The sequence below is a fragment of the Chelmon rostratus genome, chromosome 20 (assembly GCF_017976325.1).
Source record: "Chelmon rostratus isolate fCheRos1 chromosome 20, fCheRos1.pri, whole genome shotgun sequence".
NCBI classification, from domain to species: domain Eukaryota; kingdom Metazoa; phylum Chordata; class Actinopteri; order Chaetodontiformes; family Chaetodontidae; genus Chelmon; species Chelmon rostratus.
The window spans coordinates 15355691-15374361 of NC_055677.1; the positions used below are offsets into that span (position 1 = coordinate 15355691).

The window sequence follows — 18671 nt, forward strand, 5'->3', positions numbered from 1 at the left end:
AGACACACACAGCCGTGTCTCTATCTGCCTAGAAAACGTAGCAGTATAGCTGCGCGCAGGGTTGCCAGATATTAGACATTCACCAGTATGGGAGAGCAGTAAAATGTCAATGGTACATAGGAAAAGTGCCATATAATCACATTATGTCATGTGTCCAACGTGATATGCAGTTGTTTGTTGCTTTATAAATGTGTTTTTTTTATTTCAGTCAACTACTACTTATATTAGCAAATTTGCAAAATAAGCACAAACCCTAGCACACAGATTAAAGTGGAGTAAAATATCAGAAACTCAAGTACGCTCAGGTTTCACGATTATGATTTTGCCAATAGTGCTTCCACGAAATTGAGTACTTCAGAAATACCCATCAAGTGCGATTGACAAATGTGGGTATTGTAAAGACCTGGCAACCTTGACTGCAACCCTCATTCGCGACCTCCCCCTTCCGATGGCAACATCCGGGACACACACTGGTTGGAGTCGAGCAGTCTCAAAAACTTGTCAAGCTATATATATTTGTTTGTGCGGTCGCGTTCGATAAGTTGACATTTTCCCCCCAGTTACGTTTTTAATTATTAGAATCATTTAAACAGGTCGCACATTTGCAGACAAGGTCTGGAGATATAATGTTTTATAGGCCATTACAGGCCGATGTTGGGCAGTGACTTGTTCTCTCCTGACATCTAGCGGTTATACTGTGACATCGCACGAAAGGTTTGTTCAGAAGTCACCATATGAATATTCCCCGAGGGATTTTAAGTTGCAGTGGTAACTTTTCAACGAGATATTATGCACAGGAATTATAAAATGATTACTTAAGATATTTTCTTAAGTGCACAATCTCCCATTATCACATTATAAGTCCAACGAGTCCAGGTTGTATTTAAACATTTGAATTTTAGTATTCACTGCTTTTATTTGAAAATAAAATCTGCACGCAGCATTAAGAAAACTGTGATATTGTAATAAAGAGATACCAATATGACATAAAATATAAGTATATTCAAGAAAAAGCATTCCTGAGTAGAAACACAAATTTGTAGGCTCTTGGACATATTCTAGGACTGGTTCAGGCCTTTGAAATTAAACAGTTTGTGCAAGCGGAGCAGTGACTCTCACTACATTTTGTGGCTTTGGCCAGGTTTTACTGATGTTTCAGAGTGAGTAGCTGTCAGAAGAGGTGCTACTGGGCCTCATTGTTCTCAGACAATATAGCCCACATCATATCCCAAGCTGAGAACAAAGGAAGCTGTGGTTCAGCGTTTTGGCACACAACACACATTAATGTGGGGCCAAGGGGTCACAAAAGGGGTCACAAAAGGGGGTGCCTTGATTGTTGGCACCTATCTGGAACTTGTTCACACACAGACGGACAGACACACATCCACACTCACACACCTTTTTTATGAATCTGTGTACTCAGTCTTACAATAAGTTAAAATGCTGTCTTCAGGTGTTCGATTATATTATGTTTCCTGCATTTAATAAAAACCAAGTCCACGAGGGTGGGATTTCTCTGGATCAGTGGTCAGTGAGGTTACCACACACTAGACTGTGACTGAAGAGAAACACTAGTGTAACTTTAGCTATTTTAAGACACATTTTAACTATTCATTATTTTTTAGAATAATTATTTGGCAGAATCAATTCACATACTTTACATAGTGCTTTCTCTGATCTCTGACTACTTGTTGCTTCCTGTGTTAATATGACCTGTAGGGGGAGGTATCACACCACTTTTATATCTCAGGTATTAGAAGCAACAAAACTCATTCAAGCGATACACATTTGCATTACATGACTACTCCTTGTTAAAATAGAATAAAATATATAGTCAAGTTTAAGTTAGCTTTATTCCAACTATCAGAAAATGCAGCTGAATAAACTATTGTTTCTCTGTGGACCGGAGAATAAAAACTGACCAAACATCTGACAAAACATAACTTAATATTTTGTTTTGATGTCTTTTTTTTATATCAGGTGTATCGGTACATCCAGAAAACCCACAACAAAATGGGTAAAAAAAAATAATTTACCATAAATTATTTGCAAATGTCAGTGTTTACAAATGGGGTGCAGATATATAAAAGGCCAAAGTTTGACACATGCTTCAACATATGAGGAAGTGCAGTTACAAGTGTCGTTTGAGATTTTGGGCTGTCTGGGCCACCAGGCATAAAATCAGCGAATAACATTAAATTGACACAGACCTAATGTTTGACATGACTAGCCTAACTCGTAATGATGTGACTGAATGTAAATAGCCTATCTTTTAGATAAAAATAAAATTTAAATTTTGTTTTGAACAATGCACTTTCTCAGGAATATTTCTTTCCTTTTTCTAAACACCACTTCTCAAAGAATGATATAATCTTGGGTCGATTGCTTCGCTTTCTCCTGCCGGTGAGTAGCGAATGAGGAGTTAGTGATGATTGACAATACCACAAGCCAATAAAAATACAGACTTGAACCACCGAGCACGTCTTAATAGTAACACCGACCAATGAACGAACAGATTGGGCGGAGTGTGCGTGAAAGCCCTCTGCGATGCAGATCTCAGAACAGCTTTTTGTTGTCACATATCCCTCCGCTAACGTTGCGTCTAAATAAACAAACCGTTTCCAAATCAGCACCTTGCCAGACCGCTTTACGGGTCTTGCAGAGTGTCACAGCCGAGGCGTAACATTTTGAAAGGCTGCGTTCAGCAGACAGCGACGGAGTGCGGAGATGAGTTAAGGAGGTTTCAAGGAACAAATCACGGTTTCTAAAGAGGAAAATAAAACAACCGAAAAGTTTTGTTCACGAAGGAACCTTTGGAGTACCTTGTGACGAGCAAGAAACTATTCAACTCCGACCTCCAATGCAAAGTGAGTGAAACATATTGTATCTAGCTAACTAATAACTTCACAATTGTCAAGCCCATGAAAACAAAAAGGCAACTCTAGTGGGAATTTTCGAAATGAAAATAGTCGAAAAAAATCGTTTAGGGTTTAAACAGAGTATAGCTGTTCTACAACTACTCGCATAATGACAGAGCATTATTGTGAGGCTTGGTTTGTGTGATACTCGGGGGCTATGAAGTAACCTAACAACGAACTTCTGTTGCTGCTAACTCATAGCTCGGTGCATGATATAGAAGTAACCGTTTGGGAACCTATCCGTTGGTATACAAGCTTAAACAGTAAAACCAACAATACGCGCCCTCTAAGAATTTGTGCTCACCCAAATGTGCAATTCTTCACTAATATTACTTTTTAGTGCTCTTTCTTTCAATGAAATCCCACCTGACTCCTTCTCTTCTGGAATGTTTCCGTGGGAAAGTGAATGTAGCTTTGGTGCCGGGCTAACACAGTGTCTCCTAAATACAGTGGTAAGCTGTTATAGTAACGGTAACGAGTACAAAAGCTGATGCTACAATAGAACCTCTTATTACCGCACATCTTAGCCCAGAGAACAAAAGCAAATGATAGTGTAGGCATGCTAACATGTACACAAACCATAACGTCAAGTATTTCCTCATGACACAACACTCAACTTCTACAAAACAAACCCACACCCTAAACGCACGCGGTTCCTCCTTCCCAGGAAGCACGGTGTGTCCTGTAGCACGGCTGGAGGGAATACAGAGCCCTTGTGCCCAGCAAAGTCAAGTGTGGTGACACGGAGCTTGTCACTGGCTGTCAGCGCCAAGCCTCTGAGCTGGCAGCCCACTGGGAGACTCAGCACTTGGCCAGCTTCCATCACGTCCCAACTCAGCCATTTGTTCTGCATACTTTAAATTTGTGTATTATACGCCTTATGCTAGGACACACCATGTGTATACACCTTACACCATTCTTTCAAAACCATTATTGCTTAAGGGCATGCCATGCTATTTTTATTATTATTCAGCCTTCATTTGCACACAGAATGGTCAACACAGTGACACACAGTCACCATAGCTTTAAAATTGTTTCCTCCGAGCAGTAGGTGCACAAAACCTGAAAGCTTTCTTTCCCAGTTCAATACACAAACAGCAGAATGTTCAGACAACAGGTGTGATTTCCATTATTTCAAGTAAGAAAGTGAAGATGAATGATGCCAAGAATGGCTTTGTATATAAAACATAGCAATAAATATGAATGAGCCCTTGTCACATGATTTACTATGGACCCTTGTGTATCTTTAACATGGAAATGCCTAGTAACACTCTCAGAGACCACAGTATCATCTATTCTTAAAATTCACATACCAAAGACATCAGTCATAATGTCCTGAAAGTGCCTTTATGTTGCATTTCATTTAGTCATTTATTGCCCTCAACAGAGTTTGCATACTTCTTGAATGCACACATGGTCATCAGCAGAAGTGCAATACTTTTTGGGAAAGTTTTTGTAAAAAGTTCATTCAGATGTGAAATTGCTTGTGTGAAGGTTAGAGGAGTCTCTTTACAGGCTAAATGAATTATCCAAGGCGCAGAGCTGCAGTCATTGTACAGCATATTGCTTTCAAAATGTTCCTCTGAGAGTAGTGTCTAATAATGTAGATAGTTTCATTAATTTGAAACCTCAAGGTGCACTTGCTTGCCAGGTACAATATCTGCATCTTGTCCCATCGCTCATTAACGTTGTTTCTTTTTGGTCTCCTCATCACTGTTACGGTGCTCTGGCTGTGAGGAAAGGCTGTAAGAAGATGACCTTCTTTCCCTTTTATTTGAATGCCACTGAGGGGACTCTCAGCCACATTTCTCTGTAAACTCTGAAACCTCAATGGTTAGTCTGCAGTTTTTGGCCAGCCCCCATGCTCTCACTGGGAGTAGCCTAGTTCTTCTTTTAAATCTTGCTCATTAAAAGGTGCAAGGCCTTTAGTCTGTGTTCCAGCTGGGCAGGGAGAATCTATCAGGAGACTTTGTATTTTAGCACACTTCATTATTCTGGTTTGTACTGTTTATGTCAACAGCTTAGCATCATGACAAGTGTGTGATGGCTTCATTATGCCCTCGCTTTGCATGGTGAATGGGCTCACATCCTAATGAAGGGACTGAAGGCATCCTACAATGGAAAAGTGTTCATAAAACCTGCAAAGATTTGCCACCAGGAAATTGTCTTGGCTGGCCTGGCCTGTGTGAGTGACATGAAAACAGGTTCTTGTTTTTTGATTAATCGTGCCAGAGTGCCACAGTGCTAGAGTGTGTATATGGAGGCAGCCGAGGTCAGGGTGGGGTCGGCTGCAGCGGCTCAGACGAGGCCCAGCGTAGGAGGCTTTGCCCAGCGTTGGTTGTCTGAACAGGTGTCTCCGAGCTCCAGCTCTGCATAGCTCACATTCTCAGGGTTTTGTTCCTGGCGTGGAGGGTCACTGAGTAGGGGGAGGGAGGTGTGGGAACTAAGAATGCTATGCACTCAAGGCTGAACTCAGAGAATTCATCTCAGCAACCTGCTGATTGAGACAAACGCTTCCTGTAGTTGCAACAATTTGACTTGTGTTGACGAGGAACCTGTCAGCAGCCCATTGCGCTGTTCATGGCTAGGGACAAAGCTGAGAGTTGGCTTCCATAACTGCTTGTCAGCAGCAAGGCTATTTTCTTGGGGCTTAAGGGTGGGTAGGATACGGTGGTTTAAGACTCTTAATCCAAGCATTAGTTTGGATCACTACCAGCTCACTCAGAATCACAAGAAATTGCCATGTCCGAGGCTGAAGTATTGTCATTTTAGACTTGTTTTGATGTGTATTATTCCCTGAAACACCTCCATGGATCTTTTTTTTGGGGTCTAAGAATAAGCAGTAAGCCATATCTCCTTTCATTCATGCCTTGAATACAACGTGAACCTTCCAATCCTGCAGGAATGCAGTCATTCTGGTAGTGAAAGGAAGCAAAAGACTAAAGCAGCCAGAAACTTTAAAGGGAGGTTGTCAGATAGTTTTGGCCTCTCTTGATAGCGACTGTGTTTCAGTGGCATTAGCTTGCAGTGAGTTCTCTGCCTCTTCATCAGGCGTTGAGTGATTTCTCAGCTCAGGTCTCTGAGTACTGCCTCCTGACATTTTGAAGTGAACCTACTTCACTACCAGCCACTGCTAAACTTGGTATCATATGAAATATGAATACGAGTATGTTGTTCGCTTAGTTTAATCCTGCTATATAAAGTGTAACCAGACTAATCAAAACATTATTATATTAAATATGGATAGCTGAGATTGTAAATGTTATATTTTTCCATGATTACACCTCAGCAGAGTGTTACAGTCCATGTTGTAAAACTGACAGCTACAAAGTGATTGGATTATGAAAGCAAACTTCGAGGAACTATAAGGACAAATCTGCTATCAATAGAAGAGATCACCTTGACAGAGATCTGCTTTGGTTTATTGCTAACTGAAGAATTTATTGTTAAGGTTCTGTCATATTGAGCAGTATATATTGTGTATACTTATGAATAATCTAACTATCCATAAGACCACTGACACATCTGTCTTTCCACCCATTTGCCCTTCTATTTATCCAACTGTTCTTTCATTCATTCTTTTACTTATCTAGCCACATATTTTTCCTTCATTCCATTCATCCATCCATGTACAGTATTTATCCACCCATCATGCTGTCCATGCATAATCACCGTTTTACTTCATGGTATCACTAATCTCTGTTGTGAGTCTGCAGTGGACTTGTGAGCCTCCTGCCGTTCTGCTGATCCCAGACAGAGAGATTAACAGGGGTCTGACAGGGTCACAGTTGATGAGCATCACCAGTAGTGATGCTGCGTTGTTTTGCTCCTGCTTGGCCTACAGAGGTGTAGGGTTTCTCTCAGCACCCCTAAGCGTCTGCAGTGCTGCGCAGGAATGAGTCCACCCAGCAGATGCCCGGCATCAGACACCTCCGTTGGCTTAGGTATAGTTCAGCTCCTTTGCTGTGCTCACCATGCAGGCATGCTGCCCTCCTGACTCACTGCGGACTGTCTTTGATGGAGAAAGCAGAGAGGCTAAGTGAATGGTGATAGTATTTAATAAAAGTACAGCATGTGGGAAAACAAGTCAGGCTCTGAACCCTTAGGGAGAAGGTTAAACTATAAAGTCTTACTGTATATAGACCTTGACATGAGTATTTGGAAAGTGCAGTGTTTTTGTTATGGGACACTCTTTCATTCCTGTTTTAAGGCGTACACTATTAAGAAGTGCAAAGCTCCAGTTGCAAAGTACAGTGGTCTTCTATCAGCTACATCTTCATGGTCAGCATTTAAAGCCTTTGCCTAACAGGCCCTTATACCACAAGCTGTTGCTGTGGGAATACCACACAAAATGCCTTGATCACAATCTTGCAAATTAGATGTTGGTAGGGTTTTGTCAGTCCTTTCTTTAAAGCTTAAAAAGGAATTGCTGCACAATTAATTGAAAACATACTGTAAGTCGAACTGCTTGTAACCAATTTGTTAGTAGTCAGTGAAGGCTATAGCCTTACATAGCAAGGCAGTGGGTTCACTTGACTGACGTCAAGCTTATTTGTCAAATGTTGTTTTATTTATGAGGGTTTTCCATGCATGGCCCCTTCCTAGCATTACTACGCCTATTCCCCTTATGGCAGCCCTGTGAATAATTCAACGTAGTTGGAGTGAACAGAACCAAAATAGGCCAAAGTGTGTACTTGTTGGTGGCTGTCCAGTAAATCACAGCAACTGGAGAGGACTTGTAGTTGTAGTTAGTGTCTATATTAGTTTTGTATACTTAAGGACTTCTCTGTGATGTCTAGTATTGAAAGAAGTGAAATCAATTTTAAGATAATGCACTGGACAAGGTAGTGCTTGCCATTTTTGCCACTTGACCTCATAGCTCCAGGCTTGCACCAACAGCATGAGAGTATCTATGTCACGGTGCTATATTAATGGACCATGAGGCTGCAATATTCATGTGTCTGTGTTGATATTTGGAGTGCTTGGGGAGCGTGGTTACCATGTACCGCTCCTGTGACATGTTTTTCTTCCTTGCATTGATCTCTAAAGATGACAGCAACAGTAACCTGACCATGCAGCACGAGATACTGAGACCGTAATTCATCGAAGGGTAATGAGAACACAGCTATGTTGTAGCGCACATATTACACACCGTGTCACCACCTGCTGCTTCTTGCTTGTTGCTATGAGATATTTTGCTAACATGAAATGGCAGAGGGGAACACATCCTTTTCTTTTCTTTTCTAAAGTCGATTGTCAATTTTATTTGTGGTGGTCGCATTCTAGAGAGTCAGATCACATTAAAAGTAACACGACAGGAGAGGAATTGAACCTCATGATGGATGGTGATCCCTTGTTTGAACATATAGGCCTGCTTCTTTCCTCTGCTGCCTGGTGCTCAGGGCTAGCCTAAGGGATCCTACTTTGACCACATGACTCTTCTCGGTTTCCTAGCTGCCGTAATGTAATCACTGATATCAAATGTGATAAGGAGAGAAAGGACAGATGGTCCGAGGGTTGCTTACCTCTCTGATTACATTCTCCCTGGAAGTCTAATGTAATTTACCAACATTTACCCATTGGACGGCTACATCCAATTAAACCATGTTTCATTTCCTGGTGCCACTCAAGGTATCTATTCCACCATTTGTATCACTGTAGTATAACCATTATTTAGTTAACCGATAGAAGATGGGAGTGAATTGGGTGAGATTGATGGCAGCGGTGGGTGTGGTCATGCAGAGGCCTTGAGTCCTTCAGAATAATGTAGATTAGCCCAAGAGGGTTTTTTTTAGCTGCCTGTTTTCTTTTAGTTGACAGGGATTCTTTCCAGACATAAACACTGGTTTTCACAGGACAAATCTCCCCCTTTGTATGTGGGGCGTCTCAAGTAGCATCAGCTGTAGCTCTGTACACTTGTTGCTGTGTCTCCTGCCTCCTCCTTCTGGCTACAGCCCCCTCTTGACTGAGCTCCACAACACGTAAATGTTTGATCGGAGGAGGAGAACTGTGTGCATGTGTGTGTGAATGCTTGCTTATGTCTGTGAACTTGAAAGCATGTTGTCAGCCTCTGTGTGCATGTTTGTGTGTACATGTGTCAGACAGGCATTCATTCTTCTTTAGCTTGCTTGGCTCAGTCTCTGTCTATTCCCTCGTTACTCATTGAGAGCAATTACAGCAATTTAACTGTGAATACCCCTTCACAACAGCCTATTAGAACCATTAACTATGCAATCTTTGCTCTTTGATGGCTTGGCCCACATGATTACAACTATTCATTGTGGATAATGGCAGACAGGGGGGTAGGATTGTGAGCTATCTAACCCAGTGGGACTCTGTGTGCTATACTCTGTGCCCTGTATATCATGTAAGTTAACTTTTGTTTAAAATTGCTCATTATCCTCTTCCATGTTAGCCATTTATTTTCATGTCCACTAACAGATGGGTGTTGTATTTAAGTAATTCAGTTGTAACTGCAGACCTATTAGTCAAATGTTACAAGTGACTGCGTAATACGGTTTTGTCAGATCTGGTGGACAGAATAAGCCTAATCGTTTCTGCTGTGGTGGCAGAGAGAGTGTAACACACTGCAGCTTAAGAAAACACATGCAGATGGACCGAACCCATTCACTAATTGAACAAAACCTATGTCACATTTAGAAAAACAATGGAAATGATTTTTTTTTTAGCTAATTAAGAAACATCCACCAGTTTAAACATAAATGAGGCATTGAGAACTTTGAGAACAACACAATGGAACTTCCCCGCTGTGCTTTTCCCACTTGTCAGTGGGAAAAGCACAGGTGTTGCTCATACATTAATGATGGCTTTGTTCTATTGAAGTGTCCCAGTAAGTCATGAAAGGACAGTGAGGCATTGTGCACAATATCAGGACTGTGAAGCAGCTAAAGGAGATTCAGCCATATTTAACCGTGTTATTTACACCTGTAGTTTTCCTACTGTGACATCAACATGTCTTACTGGGAGAAAACCATGTCCAGTAATATCAGAACCATGCAATCGCAGAGTTAACACTAAAATAAACACCTTTAGCATATTTTTCAACATCACTGAGCAATGGTGGACTTTAACAACTTCAGCTCCTGGGTGTGTGCATCGGTCTTTAGTGTCCTCAGAAACATCTGTTGTGTTGTGTACAATGTTATGTATTTGCATCGTGTTTCATGATGACACTATCACATTTCTTATATCACTGTGTACATGTGCTTGTGTTTTATTGATGGGCAATGGGCTGTTTTAAGTGTAGCTAATGTGTTGCAAGTTTGGTAAAGAGAGATTGATTATCTATTTGCCAGTCTCTGCTATTGTAAGTTATGCTTTACACCTGAAATGCTACAGCTGCTCTTTTTTTTGTGTTTTATTTGAGGTAACGCACATTTCCTCCAGCACATGCTACCACAGACTTTGCCAGTTTATACCATATCAGTTTTGCCACATTGGAAGTAAAATGTCCAAAACAAAACCAGCATGTGTGGCTGCCATAATTTGAGCCTAATGTTGCTACAGATGCAATTTGGTATTTGCCCTTTATTTAAGAAGCATCCTAAGGTTTAAATAGCTGCAATCATTCTCTGCTGTCTATCGTATGGTACTCACATATCAAAGGACAGGCTTCCCTGCTGACTGCTTTTCATTTCACCACTAATTGCTACCTAACCTTATGGAAATGCCATTGAGTGGAGGTTTTTGGCTCTGGTAAAGTGCAAGTGTGATATTTATAGTTTGCTTTGGATTGTTGGGCATTGATAACAGAAGCCATATGTGTGTTCACGCAGCTGTGAGTGTTGGAGCAATTTACTTTGTGTGCAGTGATGGTGACTGCATCATGATTCAGTTTGTGAGTCACTTTAGATTTGAATAGAGTTTGAATATATGGAGTCCGCAGGGCGGAGTTGGGGTTTGGTTTCTAGGTTCACTGGGTCACAGAGTTTGTTTATGGTGCATAGTACAATATGCTAAAGAACTGTAGCTTGTATCTATTGACATGTTACTGGATAACTCAAAACCTACATCAAGTGCATTGCAATGATTTGTTGTCATTTCAAAATGAGTGAGTTAGTGGTCAGTGACAAGACATACAGTATAATATATTAGCAATTGGTTATTTTAATAATTCATATACACAAATTACTCTTAAAAACAGATGTCTTCTCTAAAGGGTCAGACACATGATAGAAAAACTACCATGACTGAGAGTTTCTTAGTTGTCCTCCAAACCCAGGCTCTCTCAGTTGGTCAGTGTAATGGCTGCTGTAATGCTTTTCTGTCCACCCAGTTTCCTCTCTTACTTCCGGGGTCGTCAGCACCAGATCGAGACAAAGCAGCTCTTTCTTTGACCGTTTTGAAGTCGTCCCATCAACTGCTGGATGCTAATCTGACTGACCATCAGCAGCCTCTGTCATGGTCAGGGAAAGACAGATACAGAGAGAAAAGACAGATAGATAGCAAAGGAGGGTTGGGGAGGGGTGGCATGGAGGGTGATGACTGGAGCATTTGGCATCTGGTGAACAGAGGAGTATTGTGTGCCAGTGGGCCACAGTGGAACAGACTGCTTCTTTACAGGATGGAACTGGTGTTAAAGCTTCAAAAACTTGTGGGCTGAGATCTGCGAGGGATACATTCTCTAGCCATCCACCTGAGAACAAAATGCGCAGTATGAATGCACACCAAATTCAGATGTCCAGGAAAAGCACATCAACAAATAATATAAAACAATATATAAAGGGTCAGTTCAAAGTTTCTGTCCTGTGTACCATCTTCTTCTAATTGTGGTTTGGTATTCTTTAATTTCTATTCACCTTCAGCTACTGTAACAACTATTAATGGGATTTTTATTTAGTTATCTGGTCAGTAAGAGGTTATTCTCTCGACCAGTGAGCTGTAGTACCACAGCATCAGATATGAGTGCACCCAACTTGGAGGTGAAACGCTGCCTGAAAGTGTAAAAATATGATTTCTCCACCCAAGTGAAATCCCAACAGGAACATGACGATGTACTACTGAAATATTGAAAAAGGCTTCACATGGAAAAAAGTCCTCTGCATTAGATGACAACAAACAAACACAGCAGCAGCTGATAATGCTGAGTAGCACATCGTCGGACAGAGGGAGGAACTAATAAACCATGAGATCAGCTTCTGCAGTGTTTAGAATAAAAATATACAGAGTCTTGGGCCACAGTGACTAATGTTTGAGTTAGGGATGTTGCTGACGACTAATTTCCCTGATGTTTAAATGGAAGTTTAAACTAGTCGACAATTCTTAATCGTCTTTGATTCTTAATCGCACGCTTCAATAACCAAATTTTATTTTAAATGTGCTAAAATGTGTTGCGCTTATTGCAATTTCTACCGTGATAACTTTAATCTTTTTGTTACTCCATTGATGTAGTAAAGATTCTGTCCTAAGCGTCGTGAGCCATATAAATGGTTGACCACTGTAACCATGATCGCTTTCCACTGTAATAATGAGTTTAACCAACTAGTATTTCTGGTGCCGACAAGCCGGGGTAGCAAAGTTTAATCAACTTGTCGACTAATCGTGCACATCCCTAGTTTAAGTACCACTGACAGGATTTTACATCATAGCCTGGTAAGCTTCATCCTCTGTATGTTGTTGTACCTCGTAGGATTTTGTCAACTTTGATCCTAACTTGAAAAGCTTAGTGAGACAGGCTTCCTATAGGGCTACAACGAGGTTCCCTCCCTGGTATGTCGGAGCGTACATTCTCTCATCACCAACAGCCTAGATTTGCCTAATCCCATTAACACAGCCTGTCGATAGCTGACAGGAAATGAGGTGGCGGAGACGAGTGTCCCATTGTCACCTCAGGTGGGTTGTTGTTGTTACCTTTTCAGTATTTGAAACGTTTGGTAAAATCTTCCCTATGATTGGTACATATTACTGACATATTTAAACATTTTGCTCAAAGGAAACATTGTCAACAACATTAAATCTTTTAGATTTGACGTTTTGTGAATAAATGAAGCTTCCATTTCTCTCCTCCTTTGCCTTTTTAATACAAGCAGTGAGAGATTTTGCTCTTTTTATAATATATTTACTCTAGTTGGGAAAAATCTGATCAAAAGCAACATTATTGCTTTAGTGTCAGTAAGTTCATTGTAACATTTTGTCATGATTGATGTTGCTTTAGCTTGGAACTGTGCATAGTGGGGTGTTAAGAACTGATACACATTCACATGATAAAACCTGACTGAAACTTGAACTTACCTCTGCCTAGAAGTGTTCAGTTCCCCTAAGAGGAGAGGATTTGTAAGCTCCTGGCAGTTCTGTATCGAAAAAATAACCACAGAGTATTATAAAGAAAACAAAGTTGCTGCCAGAAGAGAGATGTGGAAACATCTACAGCACATGACAGTAATGTAACCATGCCAGATTGCATTGAGTCATATCAGCAAATGTTTCAACCAAAGCAAATATGAGAGTGCTGCAGTTGGGCCCACCTGCCTGTGATCGGATCCTACAGTAAACCACAGTGAAGGTGGTCTTCTTATATCACACGTTTGATTCGCATACATTTTTGCGTTTACGTTTTTTCAATAAGTAACACTTGTTGATACCACTGAATTTGTCTTTGTTATTTCAAGTGGTTGTATGTTCATCCTTTCCAAGGCTCAGGCAGAAGTTTCGCACAGCAACCAGTGTATTTATTTGGCAGATGAAAGACGATTAGAACCGGGGAGACATTCATGGCTTTTACATAATTTACATTCTCCAGCAATGACATTTATATTCCTGTAAAGGTGCATGAATATGCATTTTCCATAATGTGAAGCATCTTTACCTTGCAGTTTCATGTCATACTAAATCATCCCTCATGCAAGAAGTTCCTCATAGCTCCAGTAATTCTTGGCAGGGAATTAAAAAACTGTCACTATGGATTTTCATTCAGAATCTCATTTAGAAAAACTCTACACTGGATGACAAATTATTTTTTCTGTTTTCTCAAAAAAGTTAAAGGTGTTTAAAGTGTTCCAAAGCATACTTTAAAGAAAAAAAATATAACTTTAGATTATAGACAGGACTGGGTTGGACTCAATACCACTTCTAACTTACTTCTGTTACAACAATACTGGCCAGCTAAATTTCCCCACAGGATTGAAGGGGAAAGTTGGCAAACATTAAAGTTCTCAACAAACGGATGTGTCTAAGCAACTGTGGCAGAAATGCTTGTTTGTCTTAGTGTGTGTGTGTGCGTGTGTGTGTGAGAGAGAGAGAGAGAATGTAAATCTGTGTGTGTATTGTGCACACCTGGGTATATTTGCTCAGTGTGTGGTAAGGGTCGGTTTGCTCTGTACCGTCAGTCACATCAGTAGTATATGCACAATTTTGTAAGGGCTTGTTCCCTCCTGATGTACACAGGTTTATCCCTGACATTTGTTGTAGGGTCAGTCAAACCTAGTAAGGCCTGGAAAATGCTTTAGTAGATCTGTGAATTAGACAGCTGCAACCGTGAAGCACAGAAGTGAATGTTGTGTTTCAGTGTGACAACCATTCACAGAAATAAGGATTATCACCAGTAGTGCTGGCCATCCCAGTTACACCAGTGTGTGTGTGTGTGTGTGTGTGTGCGCGTGTGTGTGCGTGTGTGTGCGTGTGTGCGCGCGCGCGTGTGTGTGTGAACTCATTTATTTAATCAACTCATTCTCATTCTCACTGAAGATAGCAGCCAGATACTCCTCCACTGTTGACTAAGCATAGCTGCACTATGTTATCCAGAAAAAATTCCACAAGTGTCAGTCCTTTACACCGATGGTTACTCCCTATTTGCACTTGGAGATCAGGCAAATATGGATTGCAAATCTGTTTGTGAAGTGGCTTGAATTAAAATCTTTATACCTGATGTATTTATAGAGTGGCAAGGGTTAGTCTCGATCATTGGCTTGTTCTCTCTCCTGTGTTGGCGGATTGAATAGTTTCAGCCTGAAAGAGTTGTTTATGTAGCGTCTGCAAAGTTCATGAGCCAGGCAGTTCCCTCCTGATTTGTGCAGAGTCACTAGGTTCCCAGTTAGGCCCAAAAGTGTGTCTAGAAAGGTAAGGCTTCTGCACTGGATAAGGTTGAGGAAATCAGTCCAACTTTACTCATACTTCTCGTGAACTTTGAAACACTCACCTTGTATATTTTTTCCTTTTGTATCTTTTAGAGAGTTTAATGTTTTATTCCAGGCTTAACAAACTGCCTCCACATGTCTCCGATTTCACTGACAAAGCAGGAGTGAGTTGAGAGGCAGGCTTTGCTAGAAAGTGATACCTCTCCGCTTCAATGGAGGAGGAAGTGCTGTGTGTGTGTGTGTGTGTGTGTGTGTGTGTGTGTGTGTGTGTGTGTGTGTGTGTGTGTGTGTGTGTGTGTGTGTGTGTGTGTGTGTGTGTGTGTGTGTGAAGAGTAAAGATGAGAGTGTTTCAGAGTGAGTGATGATGAAGGTGGGAAGGCAGGAAGAATTAATGGAGAGATGTGTGTTGGATTCTCATCCTGTGTGTGTGTGTGTGTGTGTGTGTGTGTGTGTGTGTTTTATTATCAGGCTGCTGACAGGTGCTGCTTAGCCACTTAGAAAGGCTGTTGGAGACAATGGGGATCATTATTGGCTGTACAAAATGTCTTTCAGCTCAGACAACTCACCAACATCTGATGGAACACACAGCTGAAAGGACCTGTAGGCAATTACCTCAATTACAGGAACAGTGAATAGAAACTTCAATTCAAGCAGAATCACACACATTAGTGACACATTCATCCACTGTGGTACAAAGTCCCTTGATGACCCTTTTCAGTGCATTGTTACACTGTCACTTAAAGACTTATGATATTTAAATGAGGTGAGTCATATTTAGAGTTTGGGGCGCTCTCTGTGATACTCAATCGAGGCATTGTTCTTCATGCCTCCTCCCTACTTCATGCCTACTCTCTTCTTCCTAGCAACCAAAGAGCGTGCAAAATGATTAGGGGTACCAAGAAATGGGGTTACACACACCCTTATTTTGAGTCCAACATGTCCGCTTACTGTATAGCGTGGTGGAGGAATGTGTTAATTGGTGGAGCTAACTGAGAGATAAAGGAGGAGGCCCTCTGATGCAGTAATTCAGCAGACAAAGAATCATTTTTATACCCGATCATCCTGTTCTCTTTTCCCCATTACCTGCCTCAGGTGAATTCAACACACTTTCCCAGCAGTAGGAAGCAGTTGAGCTACTTTTCTGCACACGAACCTCAGCTGATGTCTCTGTAGATACCGCCATTTGTCTTTCTCCCTTCACAGCAGTCTTACTGCTAATTGCATGTAATAACTCGCCCGTTGGTTTTGTTCTCGTTCTCAGGAGTACAGAATTAGCAGCAGTAGGTGATTCAGTGCACACACAGGAAAGAGAGGATCATGATGAAATATGCAGCAATATTTTGGTTTAGCCTGTGAGATTGCTAAAAGCTCTTGGTGGTCCAAATATGAGTAAACAAACTCAGTCACTGATCAAATACAAATTCAAGCATGAACACACATAAAGGAGGGCATTCAAACACTTTCGCATAGTCCCTCTTCAAAAGAATTCATGGTGTTGTTCTTGTTAAAAGAATAATTGAAGCTCACACCCTGCATACTTTCTCTCGACTGCTCACCTGGCCAATTGCTGTGAAAGGGTGCGGGCTTGTTGGATTGTCAGAAGTTACAAAAGCTGTCCAATGTGGGAATGGTGTGGATGGAGGCTTCAGGCACCATTCAGCAATCCAACAAGCATTTTTGTTTGTAAAGAATACAGACCCCTTGAGCAGTTTTTGCTTCTTCTTCTTCTTTTCCATATTGTTTGATTTCCTCAGTCTCCCGAATTTTCTAGTACCACCACCAGCTTATAGCTCAGGAATGTGCCAGAGAAATAGCAATGTGATATGGAACGGCAATGATAGGTGATTAATCAATTAGTCGATCAACTGGAAATTCATCAGCCACTATTCTGGAAATTGAATCACCACAGAAGTCATTTTTAAAGTAAAAACACAAACCGTATTCTGGTTCCAGCTTCTTCAATGTGAGGATTTCCTGCTTTTCTCTGTTTTATATCATCGGAAACTAATTAGCTGGTCAGACAAAAAAAGACATTTGCAGCAACGTGTTTGACATGTTCCAGACCACAACAGATAACAGTTAATCAAGAAAGTAATGATGAGATTAATCGATGATTAAATACCCACAAGTTGCAGCCTTAATATAACAACTCTGCTGTAGATGTACAACATGAAAACAAAATAAGTGTCCTTCCATGCCATATTGTATCCCTCAGTGTGTCAGAGCCATGGAATGAATCATACCTTCATTTAAACGTCTGCTGAGGAACTCTCTTTTTATCCCCCAGCAGACATTGCAAATCACAGCTAAAGCATTTTTGTGGCCATTCTAACCTGCTGCACACAGGCCTGTTTTTACAAGCCATTACCTGAGCTATGTTATTCTGCTTCCAAAAAAGATTATGAGTGGACTTTCATCGGGCCCACAAAACCTGCAAAAACAGATGCCTGTTGATGTGATGCAACATCAACCGATGCCTCTTGTCTGATCTTCAAAGTATGAAATCAAACCGATCAGATGTGCTGTGGAGCCAAATAGATGTTCAGATCGCATTGTAATCCCCTTTTCTTGCTCGGACAGGTTCTGTCGAGCCCCCTGAGCATCTAGAGTTACTGCTTAACACTCATCTAATCAAGAACCAGGAGGGCAGGAATCTGTGGCCAGACAGAGACACACACAGAGTCACAGCACCATTATCAGCCCCGTCATCCTTTGAGCTTACCCTCTTTACCCTGCAACCTGACTCTAAAGCTCCTCTGACTCTAAAAACAGACCTAAGTCTTACCCCGGAGCCCCTCTTGTCGCCTCCTCAATCCCTTTAATTGGGAGGTAAGGGAGATAACCTGCGACTCATTATGCAAGATCTGCCTCCCCCTTTTCTATCCAAACTCAAATATTCAGCCTGAACTTGAGGCAGCAGAGTAGAAGACGAGCAACACAAGGGGTGCACCAGGATTAGTCTGAGCTCTTGTTGCAGTTGGCAAGGCTTCATACAGGAATTGTGTACCAGTTAGTGAGCATAATGCAAATGTAATCACAGGGAAAATCTGAGCATTTAATGACTTTGTAATGGCTGCTGTGAGGGTCTCTATCAGGGTGAGCCATCAAAGTGAAGGAGCTTCGGTAGGGTGGAAGGCTTGGCACCCTGATGCACTCACCCTCGTGTTCCTCATGCACACACACACACAGAATTAGGCTGCAGGCTGACCTGTGTGTCGGTAATTTGGGAGGTGCTGATCGCTGGCACTCCACTATGGCTGCAGTCACTGTGTCAGGGGATGGCTATCACGATACTTCAAGTCTGATCGCCTGTGTATGTGTGGCTCTGTTGTGGAAAACACTGTCTTGCAGTCTGGCTATTTGCAGTCTTCAAGGTCAGGCTGTCTGCCTGTGTCTGAATTGTCAGGATCGATTCTGTAGATCCATCCCATCTGCTCACGGTAGGGGTGGGCTATGTGACCTAGACTTTGTTTCACAGTATTTTTTTGTTTTTTTTATGGTGACTGTATTATATCTTGGTATTATGAAAATAAAAGGGACACTCCAGTCAGAACATGTTTTTCCTCTCTTCACTCTATTGGCAGTATAAGAGAAAGATTAAGTAAAATGATGTGTTTATTGGCTCCAAATAGGAATGAAAATGAGTTATAGGCCTACGTGT

At 41.4% G+C, this 18671-nt stretch overlaps 1 protein-coding gene across 1 annotated transcript in view; it reads left to right on the forward strand.

Annotated features, from left to right (window-relative positions):
• Positions 1 to 2655: 2655 nt before the first annotated feature.
• The window catches only part of mpp7a (membrane palmitoylated protein 7a), a 131645-nt gene continuing 115629 nt past the window's right edge, over positions 2656 to 18671 (forward strand). The window contains exon 1 of the mRNA XM_041961721.1: positions 2656 to 2867. The gene's annotated coding sequence lies outside the window, so the exon portion shown is untranslated. The remainder of the gene's footprint in view (positions 2868 to 18671) is intronic.